Source organism: Cryptomeria japonica, chromosome 3, assembly GCF_030272615.1.
Source record: "Cryptomeria japonica chromosome 3, Sugi_1.0, whole genome shotgun sequence".
Lineage (NCBI taxonomy): Eukaryota > Viridiplantae > Streptophyta > Pinopsida > Cupressales > Cupressaceae > Cryptomeria > Cryptomeria japonica.
The window spans coordinates 395,491,409-395,510,116 of NC_081407.1; the positions used below are offsets into that span (position 1 = coordinate 395,491,409).

The following is an 18,708-nucleotide window of genomic DNA, read 5'->3' on the forward strand; positions in this document are numbered from 1 at the left end:
AATTTTATGCACTAAAAAATAGTCTAAAAACTAAAAAAATATTAACGTAAAGACACTCGACCTAAACATACTAAACATAAATTTTTAAAAGTCACTTCGAAACATCAACTAAATGACAAAGCTCAAATACACCCTTCAATGCAAACAAGGTGTCAAAATTCAAGCATACAAATTAAATGTTAAACAAACAAAATGTCAAAAGAACACGCTTCACACAAATGATAATTAATTTTGAAAATAAACATGTATAAACACAACACTAATTATTACAATATTACCAAAACTTTGTTATAATTAAAATATTATGGTACTCAAAAACATTGAAATAATTGAAAAAATGTTAAATTGTATGCACTAAAAAATAGTCTAAAAACTAAAAAACTATTAACACAAAGACACTAGACCTAAAAGAATGGCCATGGGTAATGACCATTCTTTGCAGTCTTAGGAAGGGAGCAAATTCAACCTTCTCAAATAAAAATAATAGTATTAAATAATAAATTAGTTTATATATCAATTTACTCGATAGACATGTTGGGATTTACATATTAGTGATTAACAAATGTAACATCTTCTCCAGTTTTAGATATGCATTATCTGAAAATTGCCTCAATTTAGAAATTACATTTACACCAATTTTTTAACAATGATAAAAAAATGCAACATTTTTACCAGTTTTAGATATTAAATATTGCATTTAGAAACCCATTCAATATTTGAAACATTTTTGTAAAATTTTGTTAAATACATTCATTAATTGACTTTAGTAGCTACCTATTGGAGCTTCCATAGTGTTCCAACACTGGCTCAGCCTGTCAACCACTCAACATCAACCATAGTTTAAAGTTAGAAAATTCAATAATTAATTTTAGTGGAAATATATGAATACTTATGCAATGTGACACGCACCAAAACTTTCAAATAGATCAAAAATCTGATCATAGATCTGCCTAACTCTGTTATACCAATATATAAAATGATAAGTCTAGACAAAATATGCTCTAATATAAACAAAAATTTTACATATATTTATTTTTGCAGTAGATTTGTAGATTACACTGTTTATTTTTGCAGTAGATTTGACAATTTCAAATTATAGTTCTATATAGCAAAAGTTGGAAAGGAAAATAATAAAAATTTACAGAACTGTTCAAAATGCTCCTATAGAACAAGTAGATCAACAATGGCCTGTGGTGGTTTCCAGCAGTTTAGATGCAGAGCTCTAGGAAGGAAATAATTTATATCAAACTGGAAATGTATAAAAGATTGCAGGTATATTTTCCAAAATGGAAATGTAGTAGAGGATGCAATTCCGCGAACCTTCCTAATCAAGGAAACCACAAGTTTTTGTAAATATTGGAAAAACAAAGAAAAATGTTTAACATAGTAGACAGAAATTATATATACATATTTGTTCATGATTGGTTTTGTATAAAATGAAAAGTTCTCTTGTAAGCACAAAAATTAGGACCATTATGCGTGTTCCTGAACCATCATCAAGAAATATTTGTTCCTTGAAATAGATCAGAGAGGGGAACGAATGTCAATGATAATAGATACATAAATTGCTTTCTGGCTTTTGCTGCTGAGAATGACTTGGATTGGGCTCACTGGGCCCTTCAAGGAAGCTATTATATCAGATCAAGAAAAGTTGCATTGGATGAAACATATGGACTACTTGCTGTGGACTGAACTCAACCAAGAAATGCAAGTATTCTAGCAGGATCAAGTATTTTGCAACAGTTATTTCAAGGTGAGTTTTTCCTTGAATAACAAGCTCTATAACTTTAGGATCTAATTCATAAATAGTAAATACTTGGGCTTTCTACATGTTCACAGATCCTTCTCTGAGATCTATAACAGTTAGGCAGTCCATGAGAAAATTAAGCCTCACAGACGCAAAATCAGGCACAGAAACCCATAGTCCAGATCTTCTTATCTGTTATAGTGGTACACAGAATTTAATATAATCACAGATGGTAGAACCAATCATGTATCTAAGCGAGGATGTTTTGTTACTGTTGCAATTGCAATTACCCCGAAAGACATAATAAAGGGGGGCGTAGCATTTGAAAAAGCTATGCCCAAAAATCATATAGACCATAACAAGTAACAGACAAGACATGAATTGTTTGAAAAAATGTCTCAATGGCTGCACACAATAGATTTAAAAGGAAAATTAACAAAATGACAGTTGACGCAGGATTGTAATGCTCTGCAATGTGCATGTTGGAGCTCGTGTATTTTTTTAGTGTCAAAATCTGACCCTCACTCCAATTGGTTCCAATATTAGGGAGAGAGGACTAACCTAAATTATATCTAAAATTAATTTTCAATTTCAAGTATAATGAATATGTTACAGTTCATTAATTACATCTCATGCATATGTTCGCCACTTTTTCAGAATTTAATTTTCAAAGAGTTGATTAACACCTTAATAGCATTCTAAACAACATTAAATTTGTCTAGGAATTGGAGTGACTACCCTTTGTAGATGACCCCATGCAGGTCTCATCTCATCACCACACAGCTCAAAAGAAGGTTGTATTTAAAAACACTAGTGACCAGAGCTTTTATTTCTCGGAAGAAGCATTTGGAACAAAAGAAAAAGCTCTTGGTTGAGGTCATCAGAAAGGATAGATGTAGTAGAAAACAAATAAGAAGAGCTTCCACAAAACAACTCGTACACAAACACATTGGCAGAGGATTGAAGTTTCAACAGATCAACTGGTAGATATCCTTACATCGAAGCGCCAGAACTTCAAGGAAATCATCAGCACTGTTGAGCAAGGTAAGGAAGATTCTCAAGGACTTAGAAGAATAATTGGAGCCTAATTTGTATTAGGTTCTAAGATCTATCACATCAATGCTCTTGTTGAAGTTCCTACATAGGAGAGAGTCCTGTCTCTCCAGATAGCTAGATTGGTTTAAGCAAGGATTAAAGAGCAGACCATAGACATTTGTTTTAACAAATATGGAGAGTATATAATGCTATTTTGTTTATTTAGTCTTGATTAGATTATAATCCCTTTTATTTATTTTTTTATTATACAATTCAATCACACGAGACATCATATCAATATAATAAAGTTAAATAAGATAACACAAACAATACAAAAGTCAACACATAAAGCATTGTAAAACAACACAACACATTTCAAAGCAATTAAAGATAATATAAAAACATTAAGCCAAACTAAACCAATTCAACTCAATCTTGTAGTGGCTTGGATCAAAACAACGTATTTCAATTCCAGCCAATTGACACTATTCTTGGAATGACTTTGGATCAAGACAACATTTTCTAATTCCAATTTCATTTGACACAGACTTCATTTTTAACACATTAGGACTTCATTTCCTTGTAAATTTTCATTTTGACGCACTTACAATTAGACTTCATTTGACGCACTTATTAAAATAGATAACACTAGTTCAATTCCAAAACAATCCAATCAGGTCAGAAGACTCCAACATACTCGAAGCTGTCCCAGGAAATGGTGGGGGAAGTATGAAATGTGCAGAAACATGCCTATGTACTCTATAGTATATACCCTACTTAGTGATGTGCATATAGCATATCTTTTGGGACGTGATCTATTGGATTCACTAGACATCTCGAATGAAAACCAAGTGTCATTTTTAGCTTTATGTCTTGATCATTCTGGTTCTAGGCCCCAACACACCCAAAAATGAAAACCAAGTGTCATTTATAGCTATCTTTTGGGACATGACTTATTCGATTCACTAGACATCTCAAATGAAAACTAAGTGTCATTTTTAGCTTTAAGGCTTGATCATTTGGGACATGACATATTAGATTCACTAGACATCTCAAATGAAAACCAAGTGTCATTTTTAGCTTTATGAATTGATCCTTCTGGTTTTAGGCCCCACACACCCAAAAATACTTAGTGATATATATATATATAGCTAGCTTTTGAGATATGTCCTATTGGATTCACTAGACATCTCAAATGAAAACCAAGTGTCATTTTTAACTTTAAGGCTTGATCATTCATTTTTAGCTTTAAGGCTTGATCATTCTGGTTCTAGGCCCCCACACACCCAAAAACACAAAATCATCAATCATTCATACACTTCGGACCTATGGTTGACAAAACGTCTCAAGGGATCTAAAGGGAAAATTAGTAGATAGACATACCTGAACGTAGATGCGACAGAGACTAAGAGCAGAGCCTTCAGCATGTATCTTCCTCCCTCCCGATAGTTTTTTCACTCAACCCAAAATGTGATGCGGAGCATTATAGCCTAACAGCCCTTCACATTCTGTTGTGGGTGACTTTTTTTGTCTTATTTGGCGGAGCTTAACTATAAGTTTTCTTGACTAGTTGTCTTGACTGGCCCTTCTTAATAACATTTGTCCCATGATTTGTTAGTGTTAGAGTTGGGTAGAGTTACTTTAGGAGTTAATTTGCAGTCTTTGAGGGAGTTAAGTCAAGAGATGATTTCCCAGTTAGGAGTTTTTAATCTGCGGTCCACATAGGAGATAAGTCAGGAGTTGATTTCCCAGTTAGGAGTTGAACTGCTACGTGGGAGGGTCCTAAACTTCAGTTAGTGAATAAAAAGGGAATGCTGGAAAATTAGTAGTTAGTTTTGGAAGTTGTATCTTCTTCTGATTCAAAGAAATGAATAAAAGTTCTGAGTTTGCAGGGCAATGCAGCCCAGTATTCAGATTAACTTTCTTGTTCATATTATGATTATTTTCTCTGTATACACAGAACAGATTTATTTCACTTGCACCTTCATAAAATTCTAAATAGCATAAAATTTGTCCAGGAATTGGAGTGACTACCCTTCGTAGATGATCTCATTTAAAAATAAAGTGTACGGTTTCCTTGCACTCCAAGTTTATAGGAAAGATACACATACTTATATATGCATGCAGTTCTCATCTCATCACCACACAACTCAGAAAAAAGGCTGTAAGTGTATTTAAAAACATTGGTGACCAGAGCTTTTAATTCTCGCATAAGAAGCATTTGGAACAAAAGAAAAAGCTCTTGGTTGAGGTGATCAGAAAAAGGATGGATGTAGTAGAAAACAAATAAGGAGGGCTTCCACAAAACAACTGATGCACAAACGCATTGGCAGAGGATTGAAGTTTCAACAGACCAACTGGTACATATCCTTACATTGAAAGAATTTCCAATAAGATTGCTAGGATTTTGAAGTGCCAGAACTTCAAGGAAATTATCATTCACATTGAGCCTAATTTGTGTATTAGGTACTGGGATCTATCACATCAATGCTCTTGTTGAAGATCCTACTTAGGAGAGAGTCATGTCTCTCCAGAAAGGCAGATAGATTTAAGCAAGGATTATATATAGAGCTGAACATAGACATTTGTTTTAACAATATGGAGTATATTTGATTATATTATAGTCTCTTTTAATTGTTCTTTTATTATACAATTCAAATCACACAATACATTATATCAATACAATAAAGTTACAGAAGATAACACAAACAATACTAGAGACATTTGTTTTAACAATATGGAGAGTATATTTGATTATATTATAGTCTCTTTTAATTGTTTTTTTTATTATACAATTCAAATCACACAATACATTATATCAATACAATAAAGTTACAGAAGATAACACAAACAATACTAGAGACAACACATAAAGCATTGCAAAACAACACAACACATTTCACAGCAATTAAAGATAATATACGACCTCACACAAATCATGCCAAAACCCACTGTTTGGAATGACTTGAATCAAAACATTAAGCCAAACCAAATCACTTGACTCAATCTTGTAGCGGCTTGGATAAAAAAAAAAACGTAGTCCAATTTCTTGGAATGACGGCTTGGATCAAAAAAAGTAGTTCAATTCCAGCCAATTGACACCATTCTTGGAATGACTTGGATCAAGACAACATTTTTTAATTCCAATTCCATTTGACACATTAGACTTCATTTCCTTTAAAAAATTCATTTGACGCACTTACAATTAAGCAATACCAACTAGGTGTTCCTCTATAAAGATAGGTAACACTGCCACAAATACTCCTCAGTGTGTATAGTATTCATAGTGGATCTCCAACATGGATGATACTCTATGGCTAACTACACATAATAATGAAATGATACTCCATGTTTATCACAAAGATACTCCTCGTTTATCACAAGTTGTTCATTTATGAAATCTGTAGAAATATGCCTGTGTCCTGTATACCCTAGTTAGTGATGTGCATATAGCTATCTTTGGGGACATAACCTATTGATTTCACTAGACATCTCAAATGAAAACTAAGTGTCATTTTTAGCTTTAAGGGTTGATCATTCTGTTGTAAACCCCCACACACCCAAAAACACAAAACCATCAATCACTCACAAACAAGTAGCAATTGCCAAATTCCATCACGGTAGAACAACTGTAATCCTATATAATTTTCTAGAAGATTCTGCAAAGAAAAGTACTCAAAAACAGTAAAAGCCAACATTACAAATTACACTCTTCGGACCTATGTTTGACAAAATGTCTGAATGACTGCATACAGGGAAAATTAGCAGATAGGCATACCTGAATGTAGATGCAACAGAGACTAAGCGCAGAGCCTTCAGCTTGTATCTTCTCTCTCTGAACTCCTAAGAAAGGAAATTGGATATGGAATCAGCTTGCCTTCCCTCTTCACTTGTCGCTTCCTTTTGCTCTGCCTCTGCTCTTTGCCTTCCCTCTTCCTCTGTAAAATTGAAAAACCAACCCAAAGAAAAACCAAATCCCAGAAGAAGAACAGTACAAAACCCTTATCAAAAACATGAAAAATCCTTAAAAAAAAACAAAAACAAAACAAAAAACAACAACATTAACCTCCAAGAAAAGACACTTACAAAAGAGATAAAGACGAAGACGAAGAAAACATTGACGGAAGAGGAAGAACATAAGCTCTCGCTAATCCATAAGAACAGTCGCTGCCATTTATAAGAGATGAATATACAGCAACGGTAATATACAGTAACGGCTATTGCTTTTTAAAACGGTTATATAGCAACAGTCATATTTTTTTACAGCTAACGGATAGCCATTCCTTCCGAGTTCCATGGCAGTAGTTTCAGAGCCGTTGGGGAAACACGCTCCACACAGGGACGAACCCAAAAATTACAAGGAACACATTTTCTTACTAAAATTTTCTGAAATTATTCATTTAATTGCTAAAATACTTTTGGATATGATTGTGTGATTTTTTTGTTCAAACATTCTTGATCAGGATGATAATACTAGAAACTAGCAATTCGAAGAGGTTTGAATATCAATGGAAAAGAAAATGTTTTATTTTGTATACAATTATGTAGTACATTAGTCAATTGGTTAGCAATTTAGTAGATGATAAATAGAGTGGAAGGGATAAAGATACATTGGGTCAATTGGTTGACAATTTAGTAGATGATAAATAGAGAGATGAATACAGAGATAAAGATGGAGATTTAGATAGAGAGGGGTAGGGATAGTGGACGAGAAACGTATCTAGGTGACATTAGTTTACATCTAATTGTTGGTTGTAGGAAGGTGTAGTTGAGTTTTAATATGGGAGGGTGAGAATGTTTCATGGAACATGATTACTACAATCATGCTAACACATTGGCCAATGAAAAACAAATGCACTTTGTGGTCATAGATGATTAAGATAGCTTCAGTTGTCTTGTATGACTAAAAAAGAGTATCAATTATAGATTCTAAATACTTTTGATATAATAAATTTAATAAAAATGACTCATATAAATTTATTTAGTAACAAATATTGATCACTAATAATACAAAAGAATAAAATTAATTACATGATTGGTCATTCTTTCCTATAAACTATCATGTTGAATTCAAAGTCAAAATATGATAATATTATTCCTTTTCAATATGTCTTTGCTTGATCTTTAAAATAAAAGTATAAATATTAAAATTTATATTAAAAACTAAAAGCAAAGGCTAAAGTCTTGGACACCAAAATCACATATATTTGATGAAGATTTTTTTTTCTAGAGCATTTCACACCCCTATTTGCAAGAAATAGAACATTCTCAAATTGTTGATGTTATAATGAATGAAATTTCCTAGCATGCGATCATTTCAATGGACAGTTATAGATCCTGAATACTTTTGATATAATAGATTAAATAAAAATACTTGTATAGATTTATTTATTAACAAATATTGATTACTAATAATACAAGAGTATAAAATTAATTGCATGAGTGGTCATTCTTTCTTATAAACTATCATGTCAAATTCAAACACCAAAGATGATAATATTTTTCCTTTTCAATATGTCTTTGCCTAATCTTTAAAATAAAAGTATAAATATTAAAAACTATAAGCAAAGGCTAAAGTCTTGGACACCAAAATCACCTATATTTGATAAATATTTTTATTTTTTATTTGTAAGTAATAGAACATTCTCAAATTGTTGATGTTTTAATGAATGAAATTTCCTAGCATGCGAACATTTCGATGGACATAGCGAATCCCACTAGAAATTGATTGTATTTTTGCTCTACAATTTGGTTTGTGAAGTTTTAGTTTATGCATCATCTAGGTTGCCTCTATTATGGAATGAATAATTAACATAGGGAAAAAAATCTGCTACATGCAAGGTTTGCATTGAAATGTAGAATACTTGTATTTATATTCATTATTGTACATCATAAATTTGGATGCAAATTGGTGTAGTGTCAAGGTAAATTATGTGTTGTACTACCTTCGTTGTTGAAAGAATTTAAAATAAATTACTGTGATCAATAATATGAGAGAGAGAGAGAGGGGGGGAGGGAGAAGGGGTCAAAAATATGAGGTAAAGAAGGTAATAAAGTCAAGTAATCTAGAGAGAAAGGGAAGGAGAAATGAGGAGTCTATTTGTGTTGAGCGATAAGGAGATATAAAAAGTATAAATAGGGAGGGAGAAGCATGGAGAGAGAGAGAGAGAGAGAGAGAGAGAGAGAGAGAGAGAGAGAGAGAGAGAGAGAGAGAGAGAGAGAGGAGAGAGAGAGAGAGAGAGAGAGAGAGAGAGAGAGAGAGCGATAATGAGAGAGAGAGAGCGATAATGAGAGAGTGAGAGAGAGGGAGGGGTAGGATAGAATGGAGATAGAAAGAGGGAGACTTTGAGAGGGGAGATGGGTATATAGAAAGGTAAATATATAAGATGTGATAAACAGAGGGATATATATATATATATATATATAGAGAGAGAGAGAGAGAGAGAGTCTATGTGTGTGATCGAGAAAGAGATATAAAGTAGAATTAGGGAAGGAGAAACATGGAGTGTTTGTTCAAGTGATAGATTAGGTGATAGTGATAGAAAGGGGTATATATATTTATAGATAGATTAGGGAGAGAGGGGAAGAGAAATAGAGAGATGATAGTAGAGAAGTAGAGAGATATAAAAAGTTGGAGTGATGAGGAGAGAAGGATAGAGCAGGAGTGGAAGGATAGAGAGAGAGAGGAAGGGGGGAGAGAATGATAATGAGTAATCAAAAGTTACTTTATTATATATAAAAAAATTCAAAATATAATTACTATACAATGATTAATATTTAATAAGATGTAATTATAAATTAAATTAATTCTAATAACTTTTAATTATCATTTGTAATTTCATAAAAAGGATATAAATTGTTAGAAAAATCAAACTTATATAAAATATTATACAAAATAATAAATATAACTATTATATATGTAATGAAATTTGTACAATATAAAAAATATTATATACTAACTACATATTTATATGTAATATTTTTTGTTATGAAATATATTTTTATTTAAAAAGTAAATTTAATTTGTACACAATATAATTGATATTATTAAAAAAATTATTAAGATCATAATGAGCTAACACATAATTAAACTTTGTTCTAATTATTAATTGATTCTTTTAAAATTATATATATTAAATTTAAATAATATCATAAATTTATATATGTGTTAGATAATTTAGAATAATATATATTTTATAATACCAAATATTTAATAGAATTATAATATTAAATAGAATTATAAATAAACTTTAAATTATAATAATTATTCTTTCTTTTAATTTAACAAATAAAAATTCACAAATTTAAAATTATTATAAATTAATAAAAAAACTTACATATAATTGTATATAAATGGTATGAGCTTTCCATAGTCGATGACAAAACACTAAATTGAAATATAAAAATAATTAATTTTTAAAAACTAACAATTTTAAAAATATAAAATTATAATGATTTCCGAAGACATTGGTTTGGCCACTAACAATGAGGTTGAATTCCGAGTGGCATTAAGAGGTTTGCAATTAGGGTCTGAGTTGAGGATAAAAAGAATCCATTTGGAGGGTGATTCATTAAATGTTGTCAATGTTGTTCATAGTAACCATACCCCCAGTTGGCGTCTCAACTTATGGCTTCGACCTATAGTGGGGTTGCTTGAGTCCTTTGAAAGTTTTCGTATTAGCCATATCTATAGAGAAGGCAACATGGATGCAGACAGACTATCTAAGATGGCAATTGTAGATGGAGGCCTTGATCTGGGTATTCGGCTAGGGCATAGATAAATTTTGATTATAGTGATTATTATGGTTTACTGTTGCATCCTTTGGCGGATGAATGAACCGCTTTGGTTCCCCAATGTCTTGGTTTCTAACCGGTCAGTAGTTCATACTGGGGGATGAACTCTTACCGGGTATGGGTCTCTCTTTGATTGTGGTATTCTGACTTCTATCGGTAGGGGTATCCATCTTGGTTGCTCGGTCTCTTCCGGTTGGCGTTACTGTCATTTACATAGGTCTCTTGCACTTGTCCCCAACTGGTATTTACTACGTTCCGGTATATGATATCATCGGGGTTACTATAGTCTCGTTGCAGTTGCTTCTAGAACGATAATCTAGCAAAAATTTTGATAAGCGGTTGCAATCATTCCTCCCCTCAGATACCCTGTTCGGATTGAGGCACAACTTCATTTGATTATGGTGATTAATATGGCTTGAGTGATGCAACCGACCTTGTTCTAAGCATGAAATGTTTGTTTCCCTGATGTATTGGCCCCTACCGGTTGGTAGTACTTACTGGGAGACATATTGGTATTCTTTATGGTTTCGATAATATGATCTTACCGGGGTCACTAACTTCAGCTCTAGTCTAGTTGTTGTCAAAAGACAATCTAATTTCATCATTATTATTAGATATGATAAATTCGAATGGTGGCTGACATCAAAGAGGCAATTAATTGTGATTAAAGATGGCATGCTTAAGATGTGCCTTGTTTGTGCGAAGTAATTTGTCTTGATTAGCTAAGTCCTTGAGCTCCTCAACCTTTATGAGTTGTTGAGATAAATAAAGGAAGACCTACATATTTTTAACATATCAAACTCATCCTCTTTCTTGCTCTGTTGTTTTACAATGGAAACACCAATTTTGCTGGACACAACCTGTCGTCAAATGGCATTCCTAGGAAAAATCTCTGATAAGCACCTGCAATCGGTTCTTTCCTCAAACCACCCTTTGATTATGCACTGTGTTAAAAGAATTTTGGGGAAGGAATTCCTTAATGCATACTACAGATACAGAGCCAATGCAGACATCCCGACTTTCTTCCTAGCTATGCTGCTCTATATGAGGATTAGCAAACAAAAGGCAAAGCTTCTCACCCAAATGGTGTTCGAGCACCGCTTTCTTGGGGAAATTGACGCAGTTTTGGACAATGTCAACAACAATCTCAGATTTCCCTTCCCCCACAATTATTATATGAGTTTGGGAAATGGTGTGGAGGTGCGGAAAAAGGTGATTGTAAACTCTCTTGACTTCAATGCCTTGGAGGCCTCCTGGCCTGTTATTAACAGAAATATTGAGTTCCTTTGCAAGATTGTCGGTATACTACCAGGCTTCACGGCTGTCGGGAGAAGCACCTTTATCCAGGAGGAAGGGCTTTCGAGTAGAGAAGACATTGGCATTATGGCCAACGGTGACATAGTTGAAGGCAACTCTTGGGGTCTTGATCGCAGCGAAGAGTGGTTTCTAGATGATGTCTGCCACCCCTGGGAAAAAGTGAAAGCATTGGCTCATGTTGCTTGGGGGAATGACTGCCTGGTAATTTTGGATGCAGTCATTGCTCCTTCTCTCGGTGACGAGGACCCAGTCTCAAGCGATGAAGAATCCTGAATGTATTGACCTCCTCGGCCTCGTGCTATGTTCCTCTTTGGTTTTCCATAGCTCATTTTCTTGCATTGTAGGATTTTGGTTTCAACCGGCATTTTGTTCTCCTCCGGTTGTTTCTTTTGTCTAGCTTTTTTAGGATCTTTGCTAGCTTGGCTGGCCTTCTTGTTCACCGTTGGAGCAATGGTAGCGGGTTTTCTTCCTGGTTCTTTCCCTCTACGACTCTTTCTGAACCATATATGTATTTCTCAATTTTGATTAATACAAGGGTGCTGCCCCTTTGTAACTATTAATCTATTAAATATATATATATATAAAATTATAATTGAAATAATGTTAATACAAACCATAAATATTTATAATTCCAATTATTTAAAATTATAAATGAATACAAAGTGTAGAAACTGATATTTTAATGTGAAAAATCTAAATAAATGTAATCAATCATGACCAAATTCTAACAAATTAACATTACACTAATATGAATAAAAACACTAAATTAATCTAATTTTTTAAATATTTTTTATAATTCCAATAATAAAAAATGATAATTTAATCATCAATAAGTAATAACAATTCTTTAACATAATAAATAGAATAAAATAATTCATTATATGTAATAAAAAACAGGTGATTTATTGAATAAATTTTTTTTTAAAATGTGAAACACAACAAAAACTTATTATTTGAAAATATTTAAAACTAAACAAAAAATATATATAATAAACTAAAACTAATACACATCAATTACCAAACATGAATAAAACAAAGATTAAAGTTGTTAACCTATAGTTAAAAAATGAGGTTAAAAAGCATGAGGACATTTATAAATTATTAGAGGTAATTTGTAGCTAAACAATGATGAATAGGGAGTGAAATATAATAACACTATAGTGTTACTAAAGATAAAAATTTAAAAAAAAATAAAAAAATAAAAAATCTAAAAATATTTACTTAAATGAATTAAAAACTTTCTTATTAATTTTACACGATCTAACCTATCAATGCACATTTAAAAAGACAAAATAAGTTTAGTTTGATAACAAAGTGAAAGGTAACCAACAATGTCCAACAAAAATAAATAAAAATTTCAAACACAATTTAATAAAAATAAAATTAATAACTATCTATTAAAAATACTAATTATAAAAAAACATTTAAAAATAAAATCTAAAATATATTAAGTAAGAAAAAAATTTAGTTGGTGCCAAACAAAAGAACAAATTAATTTATTGACAAATATAGACATTTACACATGCATAACTTAAATATTAAATAATATTTTTAAAATATTTATATATCATAAAATAATTATTTAAATTAAAATATTTTAAAAAAATTCAAATACAAATACTTAAAACATCTCTATTAAAAAAGTTTTAAAATAATAAATATTTAATTATATATCATACAATAATTATTTAAATAAAAATATTAAAAAACTAGTTTAGATACAAACACTTAAATCAATCTTATTAAAATAAATATTTAAACATTTATTTTTATAGAAAATAATAAAAATCATTATAATCTTCTTTAAAAAGTAGTTCTTTTAATCTTTGAAATACACACGGAGTGGGTCAGGTGGAGTAAAAATGTTTGTGTATGCATTTGTGTAGTTAACAAATGGAGACCCAAAAAGAATTCCTTTACTTAAAATTGTCCTTGTTTTTGAATCATATGAAGAGGGAGGAAAGGTTAGCCCGTGAGAAAAATAAAAATAAAAACTGCAGATTAGATATAATGATTATAGATGCCAGTGAGTATTTTAGGTAAATGTGAATGAGAAGACAACTCAATGCAAACAATGGCGAGATAATCCATCGTGAATAGTATTGTCCGGATGGAGGCAAGTTGCAAGTCGTTCGGAAATTTTGGTATATTTTTTGCATACATTTTTGTAGTACATGAGGTCAATTGGCAAGTCATTCAACAAATGATTTTGTTTGTGTGACAAAGGTCTCAATTGAGAAGTGATAGCTTCAAATCAACTATGCATCCACTTATAAGGATCTAAACATTGTTGAAACAAAGCCTTTGAATAGGGAGAGAAAGATATAGAAAGAGGGATAAATAGGAGGCGAGTGAGAGGGGAAAGGAGATAGAGATGGAAAAGGAGATGTAAGAGAGGGATATATGAAGAGAGAGGAGAGAGGGACACATAGAGATGAAAGAGATAAATATATGAAGAGAGAGAGAGAGAGAGAGAGAGAGAGAGAGAGAGAGAGAGAGAGAGAGAGAGAGAGAGAGAGAGAGAGAGAGAGAGAGTAGATATAGGGATAAATATAGAGGTAGAGAGATATGAAGATATAATAAGATAGAGATCGAGGGAGATGTGGAAAAATAAATGTCAAGAGATAGAGAGGCAAAAAGATACTATAAATTTAAAGGTCTAGGAAGAGGAAGAGGGGGATGGGGGGGAGAGAGATGGATGGATCTAGAAAGAGGGAGACATATATAGAGATAGAGGGGGGAGAGGAAGATATAGGTTGAAACGAAGATAGAGTGGGAGAAGAAGAGGAAGGCAAATAGATCAAGAGAAGGAGAGAGGGGGAGATAGAGCCAAAGATATAAATAAATAAGGAGATAGAAAGGGAGATATAGACATATAGAAGAAGAGGGAGAGGGAGAGATAAAGAGATATAGATGGTAAGAGAGAGTCATAGAGATAAACAAATAGATAGGGAGAGGGAGAAAGAAAGGGGGAGATAGAGAAGGAGAAAGAAAGACTAGGAGATAGATATATGGGAGGATAAAGAGATAGATGGATACATATGAAAAAATAAAGGGCTCAAGAGAGGTAGAAATATAGAGATAGATAAGGGGGATAGAGAGGGAGTGAGAAAGGGAGAGATGGGGAAAGGTGAATATATAGATTTAGGGAAAGGGAGAGGAAGGGGGGAGAGATATAGATAGAGGTTGATATAGAGATATAGTGATATAGAGATAGATAAGGGGGATAGAGAGGGAGTGAGAAAGGGAGAGATGGGGAAAGGTGAATATATAGATTTAGGGAAAGGGAGAGGAAGGAGGGAGAGATATAGATAGAGGTTGATATAGAGAGATAGTGATATAGAGATAGACAAAGATGTAGAGAGAAAGAGATAGAGGAGTGAGAGGGAGATAAAGAGAGAGAAAATAAAGATAGAGATATAGAGGAGAGAGAGAGAGAGAGAGAGAGAGAGAGAGAGAGAGAGAGAGAGAGAGCTCACTAGATGGAGAGGAGAGAGGGAGTAATATAGATAGAAATAAAGATAAAGGACATCGATAATTATGAATGGTGAGGATCATATTCATCATCTTCCATTTCTTTTCAAAGAGTCTATGGAGAGAATTTAAGATGGAGGAGACAAATATGGAGATACAGAGAGAAAGAGATAAAGATAGAGAGCATAAAGGGACATATAGAGATGGAAGAGATAAACATATAGATAGAAAGAGATAGATATATAGGAAAAGGGAGAGGCAAAGATAAGTAGAGATGTAGATGGTGAGATAGAGTGATTGAGATATAGAGATATGAGGGGATAGAGAGAGAGAACAAGAGGGATACAAAGATATAGAGTAATAGATGGAGATGGAGAGATAAATATGGTGATAGAGAGGGAGAGAGAGGGATATATATAGAGAGGGGGGGAGAAGAGAGATAAAGAGATGGAGATAGATGAGGCTAGAGTGAGAGAAACAAGGTGATAGAGATAGAGATACATATGGAGATGGAGATGGAGAAGGAGAGAAATATGGAGAGGAGAGAGACAAAAAGAGAGGAGATGGATAGATCGATATGAAAGAGATATATATACTCTGTGTGTGTGTGTGTGTGTGTGTGTGTGTGTGTGTGTGTGTGTGTGAGAGAGAGAGAGAGAGAGAGAGAGATGGGGTTTTGATGAAGATAGAGGGATATATGGAGTGTAAGAGAAATAGATAAAGATAGGTATCAAGATAGATAGGGAGAGGGAGAGAGAAATTGAGGGAGATATATATATATATATATATATATAGAGAGAGAGAGAGAGAGAGAGAGAGAGAGAGAGTCCACAGAGAGAGAAGAGATAGACAAAGAGGAAGAGTGAAGATGAGGGGGGAGATATACCCCAATATATAGAGAGGGAGAGGGAGAGATAGACTGATATTTAGATAGGGGGAGAGAGAGAAAAAGGGTGAGATATAGATAGAGGGATATGTAAAGAGGCAGAGAGATAGATATTAAGAAAGATATATGTGTGAGAAAGAGATAAATATATATAAAAGGAGAGATGGAAGTAGAGTGAAAGAGGGGGAGCAAGATAAAGAGATAGAAAGATTAACAAATGATTAATTCTAAAAGTAACGTATTTTTTTAATTATTAGAATTGAGATATTAATAATATTATATAAATAAAAATAAAAATAACTATGCTAGAATAAGTAAAATTTCAATATGACAAATAGTTATAAACTGCATTAATTTTAATTATTATATACAAATTCATAAAATGACATAAATAATTAAAATAATTTCTAAACTTAAATCAAAATTAAAAATTTTGTATTTTTTTAATTATTAGAATTGAGATATTAATAATATTATATAAATAAAAATAAAAATAACTATGCTAGAATAAGTAAAATTTCAATATGACAAATAGTTATAAACTACATTAATTTTAATTATTATATGCAAATTCATAAAATGACATAGATAATTAAAATAATTTCTAAACTTAAATCAAAATTAAAATAAAAAATTAAATATAAAATTCAAAGATATCAAAATCTAAATACTCAAAAAAATATGTTTAAAATAAATTATTGATATTTTAATAAATTTGTTAAATAAATAAATAATTTTATTTATTGAAAGTGTATTATTATTTGCACATATATGTACAGATAAATATTAGTATTATTTAAATTTTAAATAATATGTATTTAAAAATCTAGTATTTATACTTTATAATAATAAAATTAAAATTTCAATTATTATTTATATTATATTTATTACATACTATAAATAATAATTATGAAAATTTTAAAAATTGATAATATTTGGGGGGAATTTAGAAGATTAACAACAAAACATGGAGTGGATCCAGAGAAATCGGAGAATCTAGAGAATCCAGAGGTCCCATAAAAATCAGAGGAATTAGAGCAACAACAGTTTTAAGAGGAATGATTAGACATGGAACTGGGCATGCCCTCCTCCGCATTCGACTCAGCTGGGCACCTCCTTTAGTCATAGCTCTGCTTGCGCTTGGAAAGAAAAAGAATAAAATCTTTGGGAAAACAAGAATACTAAAGAACTAAACTATAGTAGTTTGAAATGGCAGAACCATGGAAAGCCTCAAAATGTTGGTTTTTCTTGACACCCAAGGTCCCTCCCTTCCCAGAATGACGTTTCTTCTAAGTCCCCTAACTTAGACTCTTGGGAAAGCAAAGTAGCAACAGGTCCAAATTGCATTCCTCTTCAAACTAGGAAGTCCAACTTTGCTCCATCCAAAGAGGTCCTTCCCTTCCAAAAACTGACTCAATCTCAGCGCCTTCATTCCCACTTCGGGGCTCCGAGAGAGCCACCTAGTCGCAAAGATCATGGGGTTTTGGGTTTCAAATATTCCTTTCCTCCTTGGCAAGTCCCTCCTTTTGATCATAAGCACCAAAAATGGAATAGGAAAGGCATGAGGAGTAAGCTTTTTGTCCTTCCTTTGAATTCTCTAAACCCAACAATTGCCCGCCTCAAGGAGAAAGCCCTTTTTTCTCAATGGTGTGGTTGCCGACGGGATAGCAAATAAATCATGTCCTAGTGGACTTCCTCTTTCCTAGGAATGATTTCAATCAAACCATTGCAGAATGATTTTTTTCTTTTTATAATGTGCGGACTCTACGCTGAAAGATGTTATCATTAATGGTAGCCCTCTCTTTTTTCAGGGCTCAACCTTTCATTTCTTAGATTGGAAACCAGGCTTCGACTAGGCTAATCACATATTTCAGAAATCTCCAGTATGGATTCCTCTAGTTGGTCTTCCATCGGAGTTTGGTGTTTAGAAGCCCTTTTGAAGATAGGAGATGCTTTAGGATCTCTAGTGGGTATTGAGGAAGACTTCAGGTGAATGGACTTAAGGGGGATGTGGCTAACATCTATGTGGAAATAGATTTAAAACAAGGCTTTTTAAAGCGAATTAGAGATAATCTCATAGGTGGGTAGATGAAAGTAGAAAGTTCAAAGACTTGGAAAGGAGACTCCTAGTAAATGCATTCTTCGAAATCAAATAGTCTGCAACTTCTCTATGGCTGTAGCTAGAGGTGCAATCTCTCCCCTTCAAATAGTTGTTGTTCTAAAAAATGATGAAATGAATCTTCACATGAAGAACGAGGGATTGGCGTCTCCAACAGAACCGCCTATTCTAGATGTTGTTCTAAAAAATGATGAAATGAGCCTTCAAATAGAGAACAAGGGATTGGTGTCTCCAACAGAATCGCCTGTTCCTACAGCCTCGTGCCATATTCAAACTCCAATGCCCTCTTGGCTCTCAGATGATCTGATTGTAAACTTGAAATCTCAATCACTCCCA

The 18,708-nt window shown here is 32.6% G+C and overlaps 1 long non-coding RNA gene across 1 annotated transcript; it reads right to left on the minus strand.

The window, feature by feature from the left end:
• Positions 1 to 501: 501 nt before the first annotated feature.
• LOC131047854 (uncharacterized) lies at positions 502 to 7,238 on the minus strand. Its single transcript, XR_009106294.2, has 3 exons — positions 6,869 to 7,238; positions 6,561 to 6,720; positions 502 to 812 (listed from the first exon to the last, which is right to left on the minus strand). It is a non-coding gene; the product is annotated as an uncharacterized LOC131047854 (long non-coding RNA).
• Between the last annotated feature and the right edge of the window lie 11,470 nt (positions 7,239 to 18,708).